Raw genomic sequence first — 25,467 nt, 5'->3', positions numbered from 1 at the left:
AAGCCAGAGGAAATCTTTCATTGGTGACTTCGGGACAGGAAGTGAAGGTAAATGTTCCCAATGAGACATAGGCAGCAACCCTTCCACGCTCCATCTAAAAATAAAAGAATAATAAATACAAATCAGCTGGAGATGCACTTTAACCCATTCCCGTCTGTCCCGGCATTCTTTAAGAAGTTCAAACTGCCTAGGGGGGATGGGAAGGATCGGCGATCATGTGACCGCTGTCATATTGGTCACATGGTCGGAAGCTGGTCCCGCCATCTAACGCTCTTTAGCCTGGACCAAAAAGCTGTCTTCGACACCTCGCTCTTTGTGCATCGGCCACCCAGTGATGCATATGTGCAGTACCTGAAAATGAACACGAGACATATCATATGTGCGTACGGTAATGCAAAAGCACCAAAGCAGACAGGTGTGAATGGGCTCTTATCTGATGGCATCTCTTGTCTATGAGGAACCTGCAGACACCGCTTACCAAAGCTTTTAGAGGAAAAAAAAAAAATAGACAACCTAAATAACATTGTCTGATCACTGCTGTCTAACCCCAGACAAAGATAGTTTGGTGTCATATAGGCTTAACAGCAATAGTGAAGACCATATGTGTTTATACCCTGCTATCAGATCCAGATTCCTAATCATGCTGCACACCTGCCAACCCTTTAGCATCTATAGGCTCATTGTGGTGCAGTTCAAGGCCCTCTCCGGGTGTTTTGCCTTGCCAGTACTCACAGGAACCCTGCCTTCCAGGATTTTCAGCATTCGTAGGACCTCCAGAATCCTTGCATGGTCTTCCTAGATTTCCAGGACTCCTAGGATCTCCAGTACTTACAGGATCCCTGTGGGGTCTTCCAAGATTTTTCAGGATTCCTGCTAAGTCTTCCCATATTTTCAGAATTCTTAGGCCCTCCAGTACTCACCAGACTCTTTGCGGGGTCTTCCAGGATTTTCAAGAATCCTAAGACTTCCACTACTCACAGGATCCCTGCGGGGTCTTTCTGGATTTCCAGAATTCCTAAGACCTTCATTAGCTGCAGGACTTCCAGAGTTACCACCAGGACTTCCAGAGTTCCCAGAATTTATGCTGGATGTGTCCTCTTTCCAGAAGAGAATCCAAGTTCCAACCTACCTGTGACTTAAGCCAGTCATTGAAGGATTAAAACTTGGCTGGTTTAGCAGGAACTGGACAAATTTCTATTTATCTATGGGCAGGCTGGCTGTACTGAAGTTGAAGTTGACCGACCAATCTTTTGTGTGATCACTGCTGGTGGCTATAGGGATTATTGTATTCTGACGGCAGGGAGACCTCCCACTGTCAGAATACAATAGCGCAGCAGAAGGGATTACCCCATCAAAACTGACTGTGTTGATGGAGTAATCCATCCATTTTCTTTGCTTCAACCCATGGATGAAGGAAAGGAAAATGCATAATCTATGGCAAGCCTAGAAGTGCTACCTGCCAGATGCTTGTCTGTTGTCAATCCGGACTGACCCAACTACTCTTTTGCTTGCCACCTGTCAAGACCTCTGTTTGGACCTGACTACTCTCTTGATGCAGACTGCCTAGACTTGTGCTCAGACCTGGCAACTCTTCTGCCCTGACTCAGTGAACAGTTTCCACATTAAAGCCTTCCTGATCCAGCCTTCCCTTGGTAGGATGATCCTGAGAGACACAACATGGTGCCACTTTAAAGCAAAGAAACCCACTGGAGTCTCTGGCCTATCATTCTTTGCGGGGTGCTATGGTAAGGACCAACTATCACCTAAACCCCAGAGCTCAGTTCAGCCTCTGATCCCATGGAGAGAGTCCATTCTCATTGTGGTCCATTCATTCTCTAATGGACCACAACGTGATGAACGCTGAGAGCAAGGCTTGGATTAATTCTCTGAATAAGGACAAAAACGCTTCCCTTCTGGAGTGGATGGAAAGGTGTAATATTAAGCTTGTATGAGTGAAGAGGAAATATAGTGGCCCTCCTGCAGACCGAGTTGGAGAAGCTTCTCCACTTGGGACAGAAATATTTATCAACAATATCCCATAAGAAATCTATGAAGATAAATTAATTCTACTTTTTCAGACTGCTGGAATGTATGAGCTTGGTCTGATGATGACCTTTGGAGTGGAAAGATTACACCAGTAAAAGTCAAACACCTGACAGGCAGCACGCTTAATGTACAGCCATGGCCAAAGGTTTTGAGAATGACACAAATATTAACTTTCATAAAGTCTGCTGCTTCGGTCTGGTATGGATTTTAAAGGGAACCCCCACGCTGAAAAAACGGCGTGGGGTCCCCCCAAAATCCATACTAGACCCTTATCCGAACATGCAGCCCGCCAGGGCAGGAAAGGGGGTGGGGATGAGCAAGCGGATTCCAGATTTCGATAAGCCCCCGACAACCACCGGCCAGTGTTGATGGGAGAAGGCCCTTGTCTCCATCAACATGGGGACAAGGTGCTTTGGGGTGGGGGGGGCGCAAGGCCCCCCCCTGCCCCAAAGCACCCACCCCTATGTTGAGGGCATGCGGCCTGGTACGGTTCAGGGGATCAGACGGCTCGCTCGTCCCCACCCCCTTTCCTGACCTGCCAGGCTGCATGCTCAGATAAGGGTCTGGTATGGTTTTTTCCAGCGCGGGGGTTCTCCTTAAAATCCAAAACCAGACAGAAGGGCCTGGGATGCTCTTGGAGGGGGAACCCATGCCATTTTTTTTTTTTTTTTTCATTTGGCGTGGAGTTTCCCATAAAGATTCATACCAGACACAAAGTGCCTGCATTGTCGGGATCAAAGTCGGATCCTCGTTCATTGAAGGTCGGACGGATGCCGCAGGGCAAAGTCGGATCCACAGTCGTACGACTGTCGTGTTGTACCAGTGTGAACCCGGCCTAATAAGTATGAAACTAAGGACTTCTGACTTTCCTGCTCAGCACCCTTCTCCTTCAATGCAACCAGCATTTTCATAAAGCAGCAAAGACATCGAATTTCTCTTAGGAGATGTTTATCATAAAACTTTGACGGCTGACCTTTAAACAGGGCCTGCTAATGGCCGGCGTAAATTTAAATGGAACGGGTTAATTAAGCAATCTCCTTTCAAGTGGCCCTATTAACCCCCTCCGCCTGTCCCATGTATCCCCTTCATGCCATGACTCAAGTTCCCCCCCCCTATAATGACCAGATGTCAAAAGAAAAACTTCTGTAATCGAGGAGCTTTCAATGTAAATTAAACACTTAAACCTCAGCACATGTGTGTTTCTTAAGCAAACAATCAAATCTTTGTAAACGTAGAGAAAACACAGGATGGATTCAATTAAGCCCCTCGAGCCGTATGCGTGGGGGGGGGAGGTTAGCGGTTGGGAACCTTTTCTTTTTTTCCAAGATTAATCGCTACCCATTAAACCTAGTAAGTAACGAGACATCTTCCGAAAGTACAAAAACTTCAGGTCGATGCTAAAGAAAGAAAAAAAAAAATGTTGAACTTTTTTTTTATTTTAGAAAGAGGGCCACAGCTGGTTTTGAGCAGCTCGGTCGCAAATGAAATCAAAATGAGAAGTTCTAATCCTTCCCGGGGTCTGGATTCCACCATCCTGAATTCATTACACATTAAGGGGCAGGTGCAAGTCTTGTATAAAAAAAAAAAAAAAAAAAAAAAGGTTTGTTCTGTTTGACATAATCCCCCAAGATTCGTATCTACAACACAGAAAATCAAAGCTGCCTGGCTACAGATGAGCACGCTCGAGCTCACGGACGAAGAGAACGCGGTCAGGAGTTTTAAAAGCATTGGCAATGCGTTCTGATGTTTGTTCTGCTGCCTGTATTTAAAAAAAAAAGAACTGTATTAAAAATTGGCCTTCTGCTGCAATCTCCATCTGTAGCCAATGTCTGCATTTCCCAGGGAGGCGGGAAACAGACACCCCAGACACGTAGGTGAGGCCGGCACGTAATATCTGGACAGTGCAGAGGTTGGGCGCAGGTCCCAGGGGGGGGCAACAACTGGGGGATCAAGACCAGGAAAGGTGAGCAATATGTACACTATCTACTACCCAATCAATTACCGTACATCACAGAGAATATCTGCTAACCTGGGTACAAAAGAAGAGTTTTGGAATAAAAGCCAGACATATTGAATGATCCCCCGCGGACATGAGAGAAATACAAATCTTGATCTTCGCTTCTAATATGGCACCTACTAATATTTTTCATGATTAGCTTATTATCCTTCAGAGACCATAGTTTATCAGCTTTTCCAGGTACTAGAGACCTTCAACATCCCCGATAATGCAGCCTATCCATTCACTAGAGAGCGGTGACATCACTGAGAATGCAGCCTATCCAATCACTAGAGAGCGGTGACATCACTGAGAATGCAGCCTATCCAATCACTAGAGAGCGGTGACATCACTGAGAATGCAGCCTATCCATTCACTAGAGAGCGGTGACATCACTGAGAATGCAGCCTATCCATTCACTAGAGAGCTGTGACATCACTGAGAATGCAGCCTATCCATTCACTAGAGAGCGGTGACATCACTGAGAATGCAGCCTATCCAATCACTAGAGAGCGGTGACATCACTGAGAATGCAGCCTATCCCTTCACTAGAGAGCGGTGACATCACTGAGAATGCAGCCTATCCAATCACTAGAGAGCGGTGACATCTCTGAGAATGCAGCCTATCCAATCACTAGAGAGCGGTGACATCACTGAGAATGCAGCCTATCCATTCACTAGAGAGCTGTGACATCACTGAGAATGCAGCCTATCCATTCACTAGAGAGCGGTGACATCACTGAGAATGCAGCCTATCCAATCACTAGAGAGCGGTGACATCACTGAGAATGCAGCCTATCCCTTCACTAGAGAGCGGTGACATCACTGAGAATGCAGCCTATCCAATCACTAGAGAGCGGTGACATCTCTGAGAATGCAGCCTATCCTATCACTAGAGAGCTGTGACATCACTGAGAATGCAGCCTATCCATTCACTAGAGAGCGATGACATCACTGAGAATGCAGCCTATCCAATCACTAGAGAGCGGTGACATCACTGAGAATGCAGCCTATCCATTCACTAGAGAGCGGTGACATCACTGAGAATGCAGCCTATCCAATCACTAGAGAGCGGTGACATCTCTGAGAATGCAGCCTATCCTATCACTAGAGAGCGGTGACATCACTGAGAATGCAGCCTATCCAATCACTAGAGAGAGATGACATCACTGAGAATGCAGCCTATCCAATCACTAGAGAGCGGTGACATCACTGAGAATGCAGTCAGGGCTATTTTTTAGCAGGAACGCAGTTCCGGCACCTCCAGCACTGAATGTATGTAATAGTATGGGGTGTGGGGTGTGCTGGAGGGTCTATTGATATTGGCTGCTGGGGATCTATTGTCACTGGTGGGGATCTTATTTTGTGTGAGGGTCTATTGTTGCTGATGGGGAATCTATTGTTGCTTGGGGGGGGGGGGTGTCTTATGTTGCTGGAAGGGATCTACTGTTGAGGGAGAGGTCTATTTTTATTGGCTGCTGGAGGATCTATTGATGCTGGCTACTGGGAGATCTGTTGTTGCTGCTGGAGAGAAGGTCTAATGTTGCTTGGGTGGATATTTTGTTACTGGGTGTGATATTTTGTTGGGGTGGTTCACTGTTGCTGCAGGGAATTTATTGTTGTTGGGGTGGAGTCCATTGTTGCTGGGGGAGTCTATTGCTGGGATTCTATTGTTGCTGGCTGCAGGGGATCTATTTTACTGCTTTTCTTTTTATCATTAACATGTTCCATGCAAATGATTTAGCACCACAAAATGATACTTGTTTCTGGATTCTCTAAAAGGTGCAGTACTGGTAGGTGGATAGGGGGTGGAATCAAGGGATGGTGGTCAGAGATGGGTAGGGGGCAGAGACAAGGGGTGACTCAGACGGGGGGAAGTTCCTGCACCTATTCTCCGAGAGAAAAAAAAATCCCTGAGCCTATCCATTCACTAGAGAGCGGTAACATCACTGAGAATGCAGCCTATCCATTCACTAGAGAGTGGTAACATCACTGAGAATGCAGCCTATCCATTCACTAGAGAGCGGTGACATCACTGAGAATGCAGCCTATCCAATCACTAGAGAGCGGTGACATCACTGAGAATGCAACCTATCCATTCACTAGGGAGCGGTAACATCACTGAGAATGCAGCCTATCCATTCACTAGAGAGCGGTGACATCACTGAGAATGCAGCCTATCCATTCACTAGAGAGCGGTGACATCACTGAGAATGCAGCCTATCCAATCACTAGAGAGCGGTGACATCACTGAGAATGCAACCTATCCATTCACTAGGGAGCGGTAACATCACTGAGAATGCAGCCTATCCATTCACTAGAGAGCGGTGACATCACTGAGAATGCAGCCTATCCATTCACTAGAGAGCGGTGACATCACTGAGAATGCAACCTATCCATTCACTAGAGAGCGGTGACATCACTGAGAATGCAGCCTATCCATTCACTAGAGAGCGGTGACATCACTGAGAATGCAGCCTATCCAATCACTAGAGAGCGGTGACATCACTGAGAATGCAGCCTATCCATTCACTAGAGAGCGGTGACATCACTGAGAATGCAACCTATCCATTCACTAGAGAGCGGTGACATCACTGAGAATGCAGCCTATCCATTCACTAGAGAGCGGTGACATCACTGAGAATGCAGCCTATCCATTCACTAGAGAGCGGTGACATCACTGAGAATGCAGCCTATCCATTCACTAGAGAGCGGTGACATCACTGAGAATGCAGCCTATCCCTTCACTAGAGAGCGGTGACATCACTGAGAATACAGCCTATCCATTCACTAGAAAGAGGTGACATCACTGAGAATGCAGCCTATCCAATCACTAGAGAGAGGTGACATCACTGAGAATGCAGCCTATCCAATCACTAGAGAGAGGTGACATCACTGAGAATGCAGCCTATCCAATCACTAGAGAGAGGTGACATCACTGAGAATGCAGCCTATCCATTCACTAGAGAGCGGTGACATCACTGAGAATGCAGCCTATCCAATCACTAGAGAGCGGTGACATCACTGAGAATGCAGCCTATCCAGTCACTAGAGAGCGGTGACATCACTGAGAATGCAGCCTATCCAATCACTAGAGACTGATGACATCACTGAGAATGCAGCCTATCCAATCACTAGAGACTGATGACATCACTGAGAATGCAGCCTATCCATTCACTAGAGAGCAGTGATGAGACATCAGTAACCATAGTTATTGTATTCTTCGTTAACATAAAGTTTATTCTAAATAAATCTGTAGCCGCCGTGTTCTTTGCCGTCAACTAAACATACCTCTGCCATGCATAATATTTACTTTACACAGAAGCGGCGTTTGGAAAAACAAAAAATGTTTTCACAATAAATTCTTTCCAATAACATTCCGGTCTAAATACAGATTTGCCGAAGCGTGTCACCCCCACTCCGCCTGCCGTATTCCCGCTGCGTGTCGGGACGAGTACAGGAGGACACGCCCTCTTTACACTCCTGACCTCGGCAGCGCAAGACCCGCGTTACGTAACACTTCTCTGCAGCAGGTTCCTCTAGGCCCACATACCAGAGACCTGACGTACCTGCTGCTAATTACGGGTACGCGCCAGGCTCCTTCCACTCTTTGAAGTCACAATGAAAATAATTTTCGAAGAAAGAGTTGCACAATCAAGCAATAAACAGTTTTGCACGATTATATAGCAACAAAGTCCTGAAATTTCAAAACGTTAGAATGATAAAAGTAGACCGATAAAAGTAGACCGACGTCTGTGTGACTAAATCCCCCAGTAGGATATATTTAATTTAGATTATTATATTTTAATTTTTATATTTTATTATTTGCTTACGGGGTCTTATCCCTGTGTAAGCTCGGTGCTGTTCATTGTCAGAGCTTACACCGGGTCTCCACCCACAAATACAACATTCAGGCCTAGAGAGTGGCCCGCTAGTGCCTGAGTACTGCACCCTAGGAAGAAACGGGAAGGGAGGTCACGAGTTTCCCCATAATCAGAAATACCGGCTATTTCTCTTAACGGAGTCGCTGGGGAGCACGACAAAGGTGACTATCAGTTGGGTGGAGGTTCATCAAGAGTACCTACCACTTTAACTTAAATTGGCAAAGTGATAAAAACTCATTAAACCCAACCTAACCCAAAAGTTTATACACCAAGTCTATACTATTATGGTGATAAAATACTAAAGGTGGTGATGCTGGCATTGATAAACACTTTAAAAAAAAAGGTCACCCCTATAAACCAGGCATGTCCAAAATCTGGCCTGTGGGCTAATCGCGGCCCGGGGGGGGGGGGGGGGGGGCGGGGTGGGAGTGCCATCAGGTTACATACAGGAGAATCTCCTGTTTACTTGGCGGCCTCTGTAATAGGAAGTCCCGTCTTCTGGGCTGGCATTGGACGACTGTTCTGTCTATCATAGGAGGCGGGACTTTGTATTAAAGAGGCCGCTGAGTAAACAGGAGATTTTCCCTCTCTGTCCCCTCTAAAAGGCTGCAGATGGGCATGGATCAGGCTGCACTGATGGCAATGGTGAGGCTGCATTCATGGCACTGGTGAGGCTGCATTCATGGCACTGGTGAGGCTGAATTCATGGCACTGGTGAGGCTAAATTCATGGCACTGGTGAGGCTAAATTCATGGCACTGGTGAGGCTAAATTCATGGCACTGGTGAGGCTAAATTCATGGCACTGGTGAGGCTAAATTCATGGCACTGGTGAGGCTAAATTCATGGCACTGGTGAGGCTAAATTCATGGCAATGGCGAGGCTGCATTCATGGCAACGGCGAGGCTGCATTCATGGCAACGGCGAGGCTGCATTCATGGCAACGGCGAGGCTGCATTCATGGCAACGGCGAGGCTGCATTCATGGCAACGGCGAGGCTGCATTCATGGCAACGGCGAGGCTGCATTCATGGCAACGGCGAGGCTGCATTCATGGCAACGGCGAGGCTGCATTCATGGCAACGGCGAGGCTGCATTCATGGCAACGGCGAGGCTGCATTCATGGCACTGGCGAGGCTGCATTCATGCCAATGGTGAGGCTGCATTCGTGGCACTGGTTAGGCTGCATTCGTGGCACTGGTTAGGCTGCATTCGTGGCAATGGTGAGGCTGCATTCATGGCAATGGCGAGGCTGCATTCATGGCAATGATGAAGCTGCATTCATGGCAATGATGAGGTTGCAGATGGGCACTGATTAGCCTGCATTGATTGGCAATGATCCTTATTTTGCTTCACAGTTCTTTATTTTAAATTTAATTTTTTTGCTGAAACTTCCCTCTTAAAGTGAAACTGCATGTCATACGCCAATAATTACGGTATATCCAACTAACATGCCCGAGCTCATCCTTAGACTCTTCACCACACACAGCCACACAGGCAAGAGAATAGTGTATTAGTTATTTGCATTTCATTTTAATGGTTCAAAGAATGCCAGGCAAAATGGTTGGCCCTTGCGCATGTTCACTTCATCAAATCTGGCCCTCTTTGAAAAAAGTTTGGACACCCCTGCTATAAATGCATTTCTACCTACAGTGGGTAAAATAAGTATTAAACCCATCACCGTTTTTCTACACCAAACCTAATAAGTTCAGAAATGAAGGTATGTGTAATAAAATGGAATGACAGAGAAAAAAAAAAAAAGTATTGAACACATGAAGAAAGGGAGGTGCAAAAAGGCATGAAAAGCCAAGACACCAGGTGAAATCTATCAGTAATTAGAAAGCAATCCTGCCCCTTGTCAGTGCAAATTAATATCAGCTGGTTCAGTCTCAACTATAAAAAAGGTGTCTCATTACCAAGGTGTCACACAAGAAACCTCTCGTGATGGGTAAAAGTAAAGAGCTCTCGTGAGAGCTTTGCAACCTTATTGTTGCAAAACATACCGATGGCATTGGTTACAGAAGGATTTCTAAACTTTTGAATGTTCCACTGTTGGGGCCATAATCCATAAGTGCAAAGAACATCATTTCACCATAAACCGGACGAGACCAGATGCTCCTCACAAGGTTCCTGAAAAGAATTATCAGAAGAGTTGTCCAAGAGTCAAGGACCACTTGAGGAGAGCATCAAAAATACCTTGAATTAGCAGATACAATTGTGTAAAAGAAAACAATAAGTAATGCACTCAGCCGCCATGGCCTGTATGCACGCTCACCATGCAAGAGTCCACTGATGAAGAAAAAGCATGGTGAAGCTCGCTTAAAGTTTGCTGCACAAAAATTTAGACAGGCCTATGAAATACGGGGAGAATATAGTCTGGTCAGGTGAGACCAAAATTTAACTCTTTGAATGCCATAATACACACCATGCTTGGGGGCCAAATGGCACATCACCCCCAAAAACACCCCTCATACCAACAGTGAAGTTTGGAGGTGGGAACATCATGGTGGGGGCGGGGCTGTTTTTCAGCACACAGTACTGGCAAAAAGGAAGGATGAACTGGAAAATGTACCAAGACATCCTTGATAAAAATCTGCCGCCATCTACCAGGATGATGAAGATGAAACGAAGGCGGACATTTCAGAAGGACAATGATCCCAACACACAAAGCCAAGGAAACTCTCCACTGGTTTCAAAGAATAAAAAAAGTGGCTAGAATGGCCCAGCCAATCACCTGACTTGAATCCAATAGATAGGATTTTGTACCAAGTGTTCAGTCATCGTGTTCAATACTTTTTCTCTGTATCCTTCCATTTTATTACACATAACTTTATTTCTGACCTTATTGGTTTTGGTGTCATTGCATGTCTAGATCACATGGGTTGTTATTGGCATGTGGCGAAAATTTCATGCCAATAGCACCTTTAGAAATAGATTTACCTAGAAAAATGGTGACGTGTTCATAACTTATTTTGCCCGCTGTATTTACAATGTGAATTTATATTAGACTTGCACTAAAGTCCATCATAAAGAGATGGAACCCTTATCTGCGACCCCAGGAAGCCCAGACAGGTTCCCTTTAAATAAGAACTACCAAAAACCAAATCTCTCGTGCTCCAACCTGAGAGAATCCTAGCTCGCCACCCAGGAGACCTCTCCGTCAGCCAAAAAGAAGATTCAGTTTAATCACGAGCAGATAGCGCCGCTCAGTAGAACATTCCGCAAGCCGGAGAGAGCTAAAAAGGCGGTCATCTCTCCATAAAATCCCGGCTTGGCAGGCTTCGGCCCTCCATGGGAACAAATTAAAATTGGCATTCCCAAGACAGGAAAGTCGGGGGAAATGAAAAACACGACTTGGGCTTGGCCAAGCCTTTGAAATCCTGTACTGTGCTACTGATGTCAATTAATGAGAAGCAGCATTGTGCCGTGAGGGTCTGCTCGGAAAAATACATTAACACACGTTAAACACGTTTGCACGAGGAGCAGATTAGAGGTCTTTCGGGTTCCAAAACAATAAAGCCATTAGGCCGAGGCTTTCAGGTTTTTCATTTAACCCACTGGCTTAGACCAAAAAAAGGGGGATTTTCACTGCGGGCCTGCCCGCAGGAGTTAAAGGTTGCCCAGGCAGCTAGGTTGCTTAACCTTTTTACTGCTGGGGAGGGTCTTGAAAAACATGGACCTTAACAGAAAAGCCAAACAAAATGGCTGACTTTGGAGGGCAAACACGCAATATTCACTATATTACCATTAGTACTGGGACGCCTGCCTTTACACACACACATGAACTTTAATGGCATCCCAGTCTTATTCGGTAGGGTTCAAAATTGAGTTGGCTCACCCTTTGCAGCTATAAAACAGCTTCAACTCTTTTGGGAAGGCTGTCCACAAGGTTTAGGAGTGTGTCTATGGGAAAGTTTGACCATTCTTCCAGAAGCACATTTGTGAGGTCAGGCGCTGATGTTGGACGAGAAGGCCTGGCTTGCAGTGTCCGCTCTAATTCTTCCATTCGGATGAGGTCAGGACTCTGAAGGCCAGTCAAGTTCCTCCACCACAAACTCGCTCATCCATGTCTTTATGGACCTTGCTTTGTGCACTGGTGCGCAGTCATGTTGGAACAGGAAGGGGTCATCTCCAAACTGTTCCCACAAAGTTGGGAGCATGAAATTGTCCAAAATGTCTTGGTATGCTGACGCCTTAAGAGTTCCCTTCACTGGAACTAAGGGGCCAAGCCCAACACCTGAAGAAGAACAACCCCACACCATAATCACCCCTAAACCAAATGATTTTGACCAGTGCACAAAGCACCCAACTGGAGAATAACCAAGTCTTTCTCTGGAAGTTTTTGCAGCCGGCAATATTTCCTACCCAGGTCTCATAAAGAACAGGAACAGTGGGGGACAAAGAAATTTAAGACAGGTTTAATTCCTTCTCCGTTCTACATAAAACTAAAATGTTTTCACTAGCGTTGGGATTTATTGTCCCCTATAGCAACAGGAAAGCCACAAATGATGACCACGAGTGGTCTGAAATACTTGGCATGATACTATCTACAATAGGTTTTTCAGCTGGATCACAATGAATCGTAGGCTTACTAGAACATTTTAAAGAGAAGTATGGCCAAATCTTTATTGCCCACTTTTCTCCTATGGATCACAGAAGTGCAGTTCGTTCTGCACTCCTGTGACCCGTTTCTAGCCGACAGCAGGCGAAGGCCGGCCCAGGCTCAGGAAAGATCACGACCATATGGCCAGAATCCACCCAAAAGCTTGGACCGCCACCTGGCTCAGCCTCCTGCTCCCTCCACAGCCCAGTGGAAAAGAGAGCAGAGAGACGCTGACTGACAGTCACGGCTCTCTGCTCAGAGCGGAAGCAGAGAAACGAGCGCACAGTGGTGTTTGATCGCTCAGTTCTCACTGAAGAGCTGGCGGGGGACAGATGAAGCGTCGGATCGATGCTGCATTCACCTAGGCAAGTATAAATGTGTTTGTTTTTTTTTATTTAAATCCCGAACTTCTCTTTTAGCCTCTGTTCACACTGGTGCGACTTGTCATGCATGTTGACAGATCGAAAATTGCATGACAAGTGGCACCCTATGTGCCTACGGAACCGTACATATCGGTGCGACTCCGGCTTGCACCAATTTGAAAAAAGGTTCCTGCACTATTTTTGGCAATTGTGCGACTTCAGCTGAAGTAGGCGATTTCAAAGCCGCATTCGGTGTAAACCGGGGCTTAACCACTTCCGGACCGCCGCACATTGATATACGTCATAAGTTTGAAGAGGAATATCGTTGTTATGGCATTTTAGTGTAAATATGAGATCTGAGGTCTTTTTGACCCCAAATCTCAAATTTAGGAGGTCCTGTCATGCTTTTTTTTCTATTACAAGGGATGTTTACATTCCTTGTAATAGGAATAAAAGTGACACAATTTTTTTTTTTTTTTTTTTTAAAAGAAGTGTAAAAATAAAAAATAAAAAGGTAAAATAAATAAGAAAAAAAAACAATTTTTAAAACGCGCCCCTTCCCGCCACGTTTAGTTGTATCCTGGAAGGTTAAGCTCCATAGTCCCTGGAGTCATCATAATCACTATTGGTGTGATAGAGCAAGGTTTCAAAATTAGCTTCTCAGGCCATTTTTAAGTTCCTAAAGGGAGGTGTATTTGATCACACAGGACAACAGGGCCTGGTCCTTCAACATAGAAGAAGAGTGTATAAAGCAGAGAAGAAGCAAAGACATAAGTGTGCTGCTATCAAAGACGCACAATTACAGCAAGTCGTGGCAGGAGACAGGTAGATTCCTTGCCCATCTCTCATCTTAGGGGAGATATCTGCGTAGAATTGTTCACCTAAGCTTGGTTTGTGTGCAGTACAAATATCTTCTTTAAATGGAAGGTGCCCGCATGGAGCCTAAATCTGGTAAAACCTAGAATGCAACCTTAGAAGATCTGATGCACATCGCTGATGGCTAACAGAATACAAGACCACTACATTCTGAAAGATATCGGTTACCATTCTGAGGGTAAATCAGAAAACAATAAACTATAAAATGGTAGGAGTCGCATACTTCCAATACAAAATAACGGTTTTGGTTACTCTTTCATGGAATGTCCATCATAACCTGTTAGAGTATGGTCATCTTCGTAGTAAAATTTCCCTTGCAGTTCAGTGATCCTAGGCTGGTTTATGATCAGCCTTCATATTAATCAGTTTTCCCATGAAGTTCGGTGGTCCGAAGCTAGTTTATAATCAACCTTCCTAGTGTTCATTATTTCCTTGCAGTTCAATGGTGCTAGGCTGGTTTATTGTCAACCTTCCTTTGCAGTTCAGTGACCCTAGGCTGGTTTATGGCCCACCTTCATAGTGATCAGAACTCCCATGCAGTTTGGTGGTTTTAGGCGGGTTTATGGACCACCATTGTTGTGGTCGGTATTCCCATGCAGTTTGGTGGTTCTAGCCGGGATTATGGTTCACCTTCACAGTGGTCAGTATTCCTAGGCAGTTCAGTGGTTCTAGGCTGGTTTAGGATCCACCTTCATAGTGATCAGTATTACCATGCAGTTTGATGGTTCTACGCTGGTTCAGGGTCCACCTTTGAAGTGGTCAGTATTCCTATGCAGTTCGGTGGTTCTAGGCGGGATGATGGTTCACCTTCACAGTGGTCGGTATTCCCATGCAGTTCGGTAGTTCTACACTGGTTTAGGGTCCACCTTCGGAGTGGTCAGTATTCCTATGCAGTTCATGGTTCTAGGCTGGTTTAGGGTCCACCTTCATAGTGATCAGTATTACCATGCAGTTTGGTGGTTCAACGCTGGTTTAGGGTCCACTTTTGAAGTGGTCAGTATTCCCATGCAGTTCAGTGGTTCTACGCTGGTTTAGGGTCCACCTTCGTAGCGGTCAGTATTCCCATGCAGTTCGGTGGTTCTACGCTGGTTTAGGGTCCACCTTCGGAGTGGTCAGTATTTCTATGCAGTTCATGGTTCTAGACTGGTTTAGGGTCCACCTTCGTAGTGGTCAATATTCCCATGCAGTTCAGTGGTTCTAGGCTGGTTTATGGTCCATCTTCATAATGGTCTGTATTCCCAAGCAGTTCGGTGGTGCTAGGCTGGTTTATGGTCCACCTTCATAGAGGTCAGTAGCTGGCCGAGGTGGTGAGTCGGCAGTGGATGAGTTTTACATTTTATAACGTGAATGATTAATTGATCCAGTAAGTGTTATTAGCACTATTGGGGCAAATAAAGGTACATTGCAGAGTACACCATGGGGGTTATTTACAAAAACTGAAGTGTGCAAAATCTGGTGCAGCTTTGCTTAGAAACCAATCAGCTTCCAGGTTTTATTGCCAAAGCTTAATTGAACAAGCTTAAGTTGGAAGCTGATTGGCTACCATGCACAGCTGCACCAGATTCTGGGTGCAACAGTTTTAGTAAATCTCCCCCAAATTCTGTGTTTTTTATCTTTACATGACCCTGTATGTGAGTGGGAGCCCGGTAGAAAGAGTAAGGAGGCAGCCTCTCTGTACTGACCAGAGGGATCGAGGAGCGGGTTCAGGAGGACACATAGCGGAGATGATCATTGAGACAAGCCTGTTATCTATCCCTGGGAGGTGAGCTTGCGTTTCACCTGGTGACGGGAGAAATCACAGAAGCACAGATTGTTGAATGAACTAAGTCACAGAGTCAGAATTTCAATAGGCGGACAAGTAAACATGGGCATTGGATGGAGATAATGGCCTTGAATAAGGGAAAAGAGAGAAAGCAGATGGAGCCCAAGAGGGAACTCGGGAGTGAGAAAAGAGAAGAGAAAGAATAGGAAGCCTCTACCTGAAGGCCTCAGAGAGCAGTAAAGAAAAAAAAAGGGGGGGGGTAAATGAGAGAAAGGGTTTGCCAGGAGATGAAGTGAGCAGTCCAGGTTAATATGGTTATTGTAGGATATCAGTGGGTCCCAATTTTTTAAAAAAAATTAGCATGGAAATCAGTCAGTATAGAAGTGAGTTTTTCGTGGATCATGGTTCCCATAAGCTGTTGACGTTTGGGGATTCTTTGTCATTTTCAGGCCCAAAATGATTTTATTAAATATGTGTGCAAAAAAAAAATGCAAAACACTCTGGCAGGTAAAGGGTTAAAACATAAAAAAAAAAAAAAAAAAAAAAAATGATTAGGATACTCAGTGCTTCAACAAGCTAAATGTCCTTCATTGAGGGTTTACAGCTACTACCCTTCTATTTGTGGTAAAGGGTGGCTGTTTGTAGGAGTCGGCACTTCAGCTCCGTCCAGTTCTGAGCACAGCGGAGTTCCTCCTTAGGAATTCTTTCAGGAAACAATTCCCATCATCAGGATCCCCCGTGAGACAGTCTGGAAAAGGCTTTTAATTGGTAACAATGTGAGAGCCTCTGACAGAGCTGTACTGTCTCCAGAAGAGACGTGTCTAATGTGACAGCGCCTGCTCTATGTCAGTGTGATGGAGTCCAGGAGTGGGAACAATCTGTTACAGGCTCTTTCCACCCTATCCCAGATAACGTGTCATTTAGGGAGCTTTATCAGGCAATTACAGGGGAAAAAAAAAAAGGCTCCAAGATATTCTTACACATCAAACGGCTCCGGAGCAGACGGACTGTCAGATCTTTTATAGAACTCCACATGGCTGAATACACGGCTGAATCGCATGGAGCTGAAAGGCGTTGTGTTCTGCCGGGTCTGGAGTGCACATACAGTACTTGCAGACTCACGCTGCTATTAACTGGAGAGCTCTGGCTCTGACTTAGCGGAAGGGGGTGCTGGACCTCTGCAGAGAGACCACTGTTTCCACAGCATGCTGAGAGGGGACAGGCTTTCTACTCCGGATGTGTAGAGAGAAAAAAAAAGGAATTGTTTTTATGTACCTGGAATGTATTTACTTGTTTTACCTCTCAAGGACTCTGTTGGTGAGACCTCTGTATGGCTCTGTACACCTGTTGTGCTCATTATGAGGGGTTTCCACCATCCCTGTGCTGAGTTCCCAGGTTTGTACACCTGCTGTGCCCATTATGAGGAGTTCCCACCATCCCTGTGCTGAGTTCTCGGGTCTGTACACCTGCTGTGCCCATTATGAGGGGTTCCCACCATCCCTGTGCTGAGTTCCCGGGTCTATACACCCGCTTTACCCATTATGAGGGGTTCCCACCATCCCTGTGCTGAGTTCCTGGGTCTGTACACCTGCTGTGCCCATTATGAGGAGTTCCCACCATCCCTGTGCTGAGTTCTCGGGTCTGTACACCTGCTGTGCCCATTATGAGGGGTTCCCACCATCCCTGTGCTGAGTTCCCGGGTCTATACACCCGCTTTACCCATTATGAGGGGTTCCCACCATCCCTGTGCTGAGTTCCTGGGTCTGTACACCTGCTGTACCCATTATGAGGGGTTCCCACCATCCCTGTGCTGAGTTTCCGGGTCTGTACACCCGCTGTGCCCATTATGAGGGGTTCCCACCATCCCTGTGCTGAGTTTCCGGGTCTGTACACCCGCTGTGCCCATTATGAGGGGTTAATTTTGTTTATTGAAAAATCTTACAAACAACAACTTATATACAATAAAACCATAATAAATAAATAAAACATATTTACAAAATAATTGAGTACGACTATACAAAACAAAAAAAACAAGAACATAATAAACGGTGCAAACCAAATTGCGCACTCATCCCTGTGCTGAGTTCCCAGGTTTGTACACCTGCTGTGCCCATTATGAGGAGTTCCCACCATCCCTGTGCTGAGTTCTCGGGTCTGTACACCTGCTGTGCCCATTATGAGGGGTTCCCACCATCCCTGTGCTGAGTTCCCGGGTCTATACACCCGCTTTACCCATTATGAGGGGTTCCCACCATCCCTGTGCTGAGTTCCTGGGTCTGTACACCTGCTGTACCCATTATGAGGGGTTCCCACCATCCCTGTGCTGAGTTCCCAGGTCTGTACACCCGCTGTGCCCATTATGAGGGGTTCCCACCATCCCTGTGCTGAGTTCCCGGGTCTGTACACCCGCTGTACCCATTATGAGGGGTTCCCACCATCCCTGTGCTGAGTTCCCGGGTCTGTACACCTGCTATGCCCATTATGAGGGGTTCCCACCATCCCTGTGCTGAGTTCCCAGGTCTGTACACCCGCTGTGCCCATTATGAGGGGTTCCCACCATCCCTGTGCTGAGTTTCCGGGTCTGTACACCCGCTGTGCCCATTATGAGGGGTTCCCACCATCCCTGTGCTGAGTTTCCGGGTCTGTACACCCGCTGTGCCCATTATGAGGGGTTCCCACCATCCCTGTGCTGAGTTTCCGGGTCTGTACACCCGCTGTGCCCATTATGAGGGGTTAATTTTGTTTATTGAAAAATCTTACAAACAACAACTTATATACAATAAAACCATAATAAATAAATAAAACATATTTACAAAATAATTGAGTACGACTATACAAAACAAAAAAAACAAGAACATAATAAACGGTGCAAACCAAATTGCGCACAACGTAATCCCAACGGGAGAGCCAGACTAAAGAACATCACCGTCACCATGCATGTAGCCTTTTATCAAAAATAGATTTGATCTTGAAAATCTAGGGGAGTGAAACAAGAATACAAAGAAAAGCCGCACACCCCGAGATCAACAGGCAGCAGCTACAGAGTCCTGATATTCCTCCACGCCCTTATCTAGGCCTCCTGCTGCCACCTGCCTTTCGGAAGACCCTGAATCTTCCCAACCTCACCCAGAATGTCCTGCACCACCACTTCAACAGGGAGGATTTTACTCCGTAAGGATACCTGACACCGCGCACTCCATGCGAAATAACGGATTACTAGACTAACTAAAGAAAGTGTTTCCAATTCATAATCCCGACGAGTCTGGAATGCCCCATACACCCACTCTGCATATAACTCATATGGGGGAGGGAGGGTATACTCAGAGCCCTCCCAACCCTCTTGTACACCTCTATATTAAAAGGGCATTGAAGTAGAAAGTGATCCATGGACTCCACCACTCCTCCACACTCCACTCTCGGGCAGCCCCGATCACTCATAGAAAGAAACTTCAAGTTGCCCTTCTCATATAGTTTTCCATGAAAGGCAAACCAAGCCTGATCCCTAAACTTCATTGGGATTCTCTCCAAATTAATCAATCGCAAACCCACCCCCAAAACCAGGCTTGGGCAATCCCTCAAGGCCAGTGGCTCGCAAAAAGCAAAGCTCATGATCCGCTTCTCAAGAAATTTCCTTGGAAGAGTTCTGACTTTTCCTGCTGTTACTTGCCACTGCCAAAGCATTTTCAAACACGGGGCAGCATAAGCTGGGAGCTGTTCATGCTTGACCCTCAGGCTTTTCACTGGCCCACCATTTTCCCAGTCTCACAGAAAGGGCCTAAACCAGGACTGGAAAATACCAACCCACCCAGGCGGTCTCTCTGCCAACATGTTACCAAGATTGTACTTCACAAACATCAGAGAGAAAAAAAGACTACAGGGTTGATCATCCCTAGACCACCCTCCCGCCTAGGAAGGTAAGTCACATTCCTTTTGACAAGGTTTATTCTGTTCCCCATAACAGCTGGAAGAAACAACTATAGATCCTGGCATAGAGAGAAACTGGCAAAACGCAAACAAAACTGACATACAGAAAAATCGGAATCAGGTACGTCTTGATCAGATCAACCTTCTCCCTCAAAGAAAGCCACCAACATTTCCAGCTTGCCACCTTGGCATCGGCATTCTCCAGCCTGTTCACCCAATTTACATGGCCATAGTCACCTGGGCCAAATTCAATGCCTAGAACTCTAATTTTTTGTTGGGGCTCCGGGAAGTCATCTGGGAGAACAAAGCTCTCACCTTCCACGCCCATCCAGAAAGCTTCACACTTGTCCTGGTTGACCTTTGAACCTGATGCCTCTGCATACTGCCTTATCACTGAGACCACCTCCTGTGCCTCCCCAGTCCCAGAGACAAAAACAGAAACATCATCAGCATAGGCCACAACCTTCAAAAGAGGCTCACCAGCGATGCCCAAATGTACACCACAAAATGGTCCACTCTCTAGCCTTCTAATGAAGGGGTCGATTGCAAACTCATATAGCAGAGGACCCAATGGACACCCCTGACGCACACCTGAGCCGACCACAAAGGGCTGCCCGACCCAAACCATTAACCTAAGGAAAGCTTTCAGCCCCTTTGTACAAAATCTTGAGCCAATCAACGAAACCCCCCTCCAGGTCATATTTGTCAAGAAGGAGCCACAAGTACTCATGATTAACCCGATCAAAGGCCTTAGCCTGATCCAATGTCAGCAAAAATTTACCCCAACCAGCAGCCCTACAATGCTCCAAGGCCTCCCGGACAGCTAACACCGCTGAGAAAGTGCTTCTAGCTTGGACCGAGCAGTGCTGGTGGTGGGATAACAAACTGCCTACCACTGGTGATAATCACCAGAAAAAAATCTTTGCCAGTATCTTTCTATCGACATTAAGAAGGCTAATGGGGCACCAATTCCCAATCATCAAAGGATCTTTACCCTTTCACAGAAGGCTCACTAGGGAGCCAGGATCGTCTTAAAACATTTATAAAATTCGGCTATCAAACCATCTGGCCCTGGCGTTTTCTTGATGGCTAGTTTATCAATAGCCTGGATTACCTCATCTTCAGTGATTTCATCTGTCAAATTCATCAAAGGAACATTACTTTCCAGACCTGGTGTAGAGTCCAAAAAACCCAACATCCTTGTGCGATCAAGGTTTCTTCCTCACAGGAGATCGGCATAGTATGACCTGACAACCTCCAGGATCCCTGACCTAGACTTCGTCAGAGAGCCTGTACTGTCCTTCAGGCCATTGACCGTCTTAACTGCTACCCTCTGTTTACAGTTCTGGTAATGGTCAGGCGAATGGTATTTCCCGTAATCCCTCTCCTGAACCAAAGAGGCGTGCCGGTCATATTGAAGTCTCCTAAGGAGGAGCTTCACCTGAGAGATCTCCTCCATTCGAAACAAGGTGGTCAAGTTTCCTCCGCAAACGCTGGTAGGTGATATACTTATCTTGCTGCTTCCTTCTTTCAATGGCCTTGGAACAGTCCGCTGTTTTACAAGCTCCCACCATTCTGACTCGCTGCTGCAAAAGTCTAGTATTGTTACCTGTGCTTGAAAAATTCCTCAAAGGGTTGTCTTACTCTCTCGTCTTCCAGGAGGGCCGAATTCAATCTACAGATACCCCTCCCCCTAGGTGGCATTTCTAAGGCATTCAGAGTCACAGATAGAATACAATAATCAGAAAACTCCACTGCCTGACACACAGGTGCCAAAAAAGCAGAGTCTGCCTTTAAAAAAAAATAACCTATCTATCCTACTCTGACTACTACCTCGCTGAAATGTGAACCCCGTGCTGTCTGGGCAGCGCATAATGTGTGCATCTACCAGACCTGCTTCCCTAACTATCGCATTGAGAAAAAGGGTGTCATAGCTGAGCTTATCTCTGAAACCTCTCCTGTCTTTAGACCTAGTAATGGTGTTGAAATCACCTCCAAAGATGACCTGCTGGGCCGTAAAAAGAAAAGGATTAATCTTTGTAAAGAGGCACTTCCTGTCCCACTTCGTCTGGGGGACCATAGATGTTAATCAAGCGCAAGTCCTGCCCCTTCACAGAGACATCTAAGACCATGCATCTCCCTATCTCTACCTCAATTACCCGCCGGCACGTTTCCATAACGAAAAAAGGACTGCAAGCCCGCTGTAAGGCTCGGCCGCAAGAGACCTAAATGAGGGACCACGTCTCCACTCCTTCTTTGCCAGATGTATATCGGCCAGACTACTCAGATGGGTCCCTTGCAAAAACAAAATGTCAGCATCAAACTCGCTGAGCAAAAATAAGGCCATATAACGAGCACTTACTGATCTTAAGCTGGCAACATTAATTATTGCCACTTTTAACGGAGTGGGAACTGCCATTAAGGTAATTGAGGCAGCCATTTCTTAGCCTGACTACTCCCTCTCCTTGGAGAACCAGCGCGCTTCGTTGCACCCTGGCACTCATCCTCCATGGAGGATGCCGTACTCAATGACTCCCATTCATCATCATCATCATCTGACAGGACCTTCAACTTATTTTCCAAAGGCAAAACATCCAAATCCATCCGTCCATATTCCCCGATCATCCAAAATCTTTTTTAGGGGGCTCAGGACATCTCCATACCTCCTCAACCATATAGATAAATCCCCTTGTGGTATGGACTCATTGCAGACCAAAAGTGTGAACATTTTAATGAGTGGCTGGCGTGATATAAGCTTGAGGATGAGCTCTTTCCAGTCCGGCAGCCCCCTATACACGTGTTCATATTTCTCCCAAAATATGTCCAAAGACTCCGGACGGATAAAGGACAAATCATACTCATAGGAACCTGCTGGACTGATCAGGGCGAAGTTATCTGCAGGCCTAAACCCCATCTGCAAAATCTTATCCACCACTGTCCTCCTATGTGGTGGGATTCCGAATACCTCCCATTTTAATTGAATGACATTACTCCTTTTAAAGAGGGAGGAAGATAAAACATTTCCATATTCCTTCCCTGCTTGCTCTCCCATCCCAGATCCTGTAGCAGCAACACCAGCATAAGTTTTTCTTACACCACCAGCATTTGCAGTCTTGTCCTTAAACACATTCAAACCTGCTGGCAGAGAGTCTGAATCAGCTGGGACAGCAGTCTTCTGATTAGCAGAGGCAGGACCCGCCCTCTCCCCCTGCTCTGAACACTCAGCTTCTTTCCTGGGTTCAATCACAGTCTTGGTTACTGCAGACTCCAGGAGAGTTGTAGCACTACTGCACCCAGCATCTCTTCCACCATTCTCAGGAACAGCCGCTGTGTCTGGTCCAGGCAAAGTCTCTGTATTGTCCATGGAGCTCCTCACACCAGACTCTTCCCCCAGAAGCTGACAGTTACTCTCACCAGTAACATTTAAATCTGAGGTTTTGTTTCCAACAGGTAAATCAGACTGCGCATTGTCTATGGGTCTGGGCTGACTGCCTGTAGGACTACAACCCTCAGCAAGCCCATTGTCACTAATAAAGTTCACACCACCATCCTGCACACACACTGTACCTGCTTGCTGTGTTGTCACCTCTTTCATGGTGGGATCAGACTTCCCCTCAGCTGATGCAGACTTCATGGTGGATCTCTCCACAGGTCTCTCTTCCACAGGGTGAGGAACAGTGTCCATCTCCTCGTCACCATCCGGGGAAGCCGTATCTGGAGGGGATTCCAGCTTAGTGATAAACTCCAGCATGCCAGTACCCTCAACCTCCTCAGATGTTCCATATTGCTGGGGAGTGAGGGGGACAGAGGCCTCCACCATTGAGGGCTCAGCAGATTCTTGAGGTGTTGAAGAGCTGGGCTCATCCTCCGCGCCCACTTTCTCACTCTCTGCTGACTCTGTCGGTACCTGCATCTCCTCACTGGTTGGGTCACTTTCCATGCAGGAAGCGGCTCCTCTCCTCAAGCGATTAAATCGCTCCTCATTCCTATATTTTTCTTTAAATATTCCGCTATTCTCCTTCAGAGAACTCACCGATTCCTTCTGCTTCCTCACAGCTTGTTCCAAGTCATTTAACGCATTTAAATCTGTTTTTTTCTTTCTGAATTCAACCATCAAAACCAACAATTTCTCTCTTCCTTCTCAATCCGCTTCAGCTTGCTGACAGACCTCTGTCTAAAGGCAGACAGGGACTCCTCACTCCTTTGGCCAGGCCCAGAATCTTCCACAGGCCTATCCATGGGGCCCCCGACAGGATCCAGCATTCCTCCTGGGGCAGAGAATCAACTCTAGCCCCTGGTCTCTGGAAGCACAGGAGCTTAAGGAACCAGCAACCTCACACCTCATTGTCAAGGATCAGAATGGCAGTTTCCCACCATCCCTGTGCCGAGTTCCTGGGTCTGTACACCCACTGTGCCCATTATGAGGGGTTCCCACCATCCCTGTGCTGAGTTCCTGGGTCTGCACACCCACTGTGCCCATTATGAGGGGTTCCCACGATCCCTGTGCCGAGTTCCCGGGTCTGTACTCCTGCCGTGCTCATTATTAGGGGTTCCCACTATGCCTGCTGGATTTGTATTGTATTTCATTTAATGAGAAAAGAGTAAAAACACCCAAAGTTGGGTGAAATTATGTCAATTTCCAAGCTGAATAGGCAGAGATTCATGAACTGTGGAAGAGAATTCTCCACTCAGATATCACTTATTTATATTCTGTGCTATATTTTATTACCAAAATACATGTCCGCACCTCATTTTTTTAAACGTTTGCTGCTGATCTCTTGCAACCTTCCAGTCTATGTATACTCCAGCGATGGCCTTTTTTTCTGGGTTTCCTGATGGTGACAACAGAGGACCATGCCTGCGTTAAGTGTGTAGAAACGGCCACTTGCAGTCTCCTTCGGAAGCCGAGGTGACAACATGGACGTACAATTGGGAGATGGTAATAGCCAGTAGTCACTTCTAAACAGGAAATGCCTGAACGAGAACCTTCATGGCTGGAACACCCAGAATTATTTTAATGAAAGCTGCAGATGTAACCAGTTCCAGCCACTACTCTGGGGAAGTGATCAGGATTTTTATTTTTTATGATGGCTTATACCTGTGAATTTTGGTTCACCCGGGACGGTGAATGTCCTGCCAGGCCGTCATTTGTCTACAGGTTGGACGGGGCCTTCGCTGTCCCAGGTAGACCAAAATTCACTGATATAAGCCATCACAATGAGTAAAAAAATCCTTATTACTTCCCCAGAGTAGTACTATGGTAACACTGTATTGCTCTGGTCACAGTGTGTTAAAAAAATGTATTAAAAAAAAGAAAAAAAAATGTATTAAAAAAAAAAAAACTTCATAAATATATTTTATTTTTTTTACATACAGTGAACAGGGTGCTTGATCACCACCACACCAGTTGATGTGGTGTGATGGTATGATACTGTGCTGCACTGGTGACAGTATGTAAAAAAAATAAAATTGTGAAAAAAAAAACACCTTTTTTTTTTTATTTCTTCATTTTACAAAAAATGATGACAAAAAAATTACAACTTCAAAAATCTCGCCAAGCCCCGTACTAAATACCTTGACCTGTCTACTTTCCAAAAAGGGGTCATATGGGGTGTATTTATCCTGTTGGAACAGGAAAAAAAAGTTGGGAGCATGAAATTGTCCAAAATGTCTTGGTATGCTGACGCCTTAAGAGTTTCCTTCACTGGAACTAAGGGGCCAAGTCCAACCCCTGAAAAACAACCCCACACCATAATCCCCCCTCCACCAAATGATTTGGACCAGTGCACAAAGCAAGGTCCATAAAGACATGGATGAGTGAGTTTGGGGTGGAGGAACTTGACTGGCCTGCACAGAGTCCTGATCTCAAATCGATAGAACACCTTTGGGATGAATTAGAGCGGAGACTGCGAGACTGGAACTAAGGGGCCAAGCCCAAACCCTGAAAAACAACCCCACACCATAATCCCCTCTCCACGATATGATGTGCACCAGTCCACAAAGACATGGATGAGCAA

General features: G+C 46.1%; 1 protein-coding gene across 1 annotated transcript in view; it reads right to left on the bottom strand.

The window, feature by feature from the left end:
* Positions 1–25,467, bottom strand: part of BMP7 (bone morphogenetic protein 7) — a 102,366-nt gene that overhangs the window by 35,922 nt on the left and 40,977 nt on the right. The gene's annotated exons all lie outside the window — the stretch shown is intronic.

This window comes from Aquarana catesbeiana, linkage group LG12 (genome assembly GCF_042186555.1).
Source record: "Aquarana catesbeiana isolate 2022-GZ linkage group LG12, ASM4218655v1, whole genome shotgun sequence".
NCBI lineage: Eukaryota > Metazoa > Chordata > Amphibia > Anura > Ranidae > Aquarana > Aquarana catesbeiana.
Note: the sequence above shows the minus strand (reverse complement) of the source record. Positions and strands in the feature narration are given on the sequence as shown.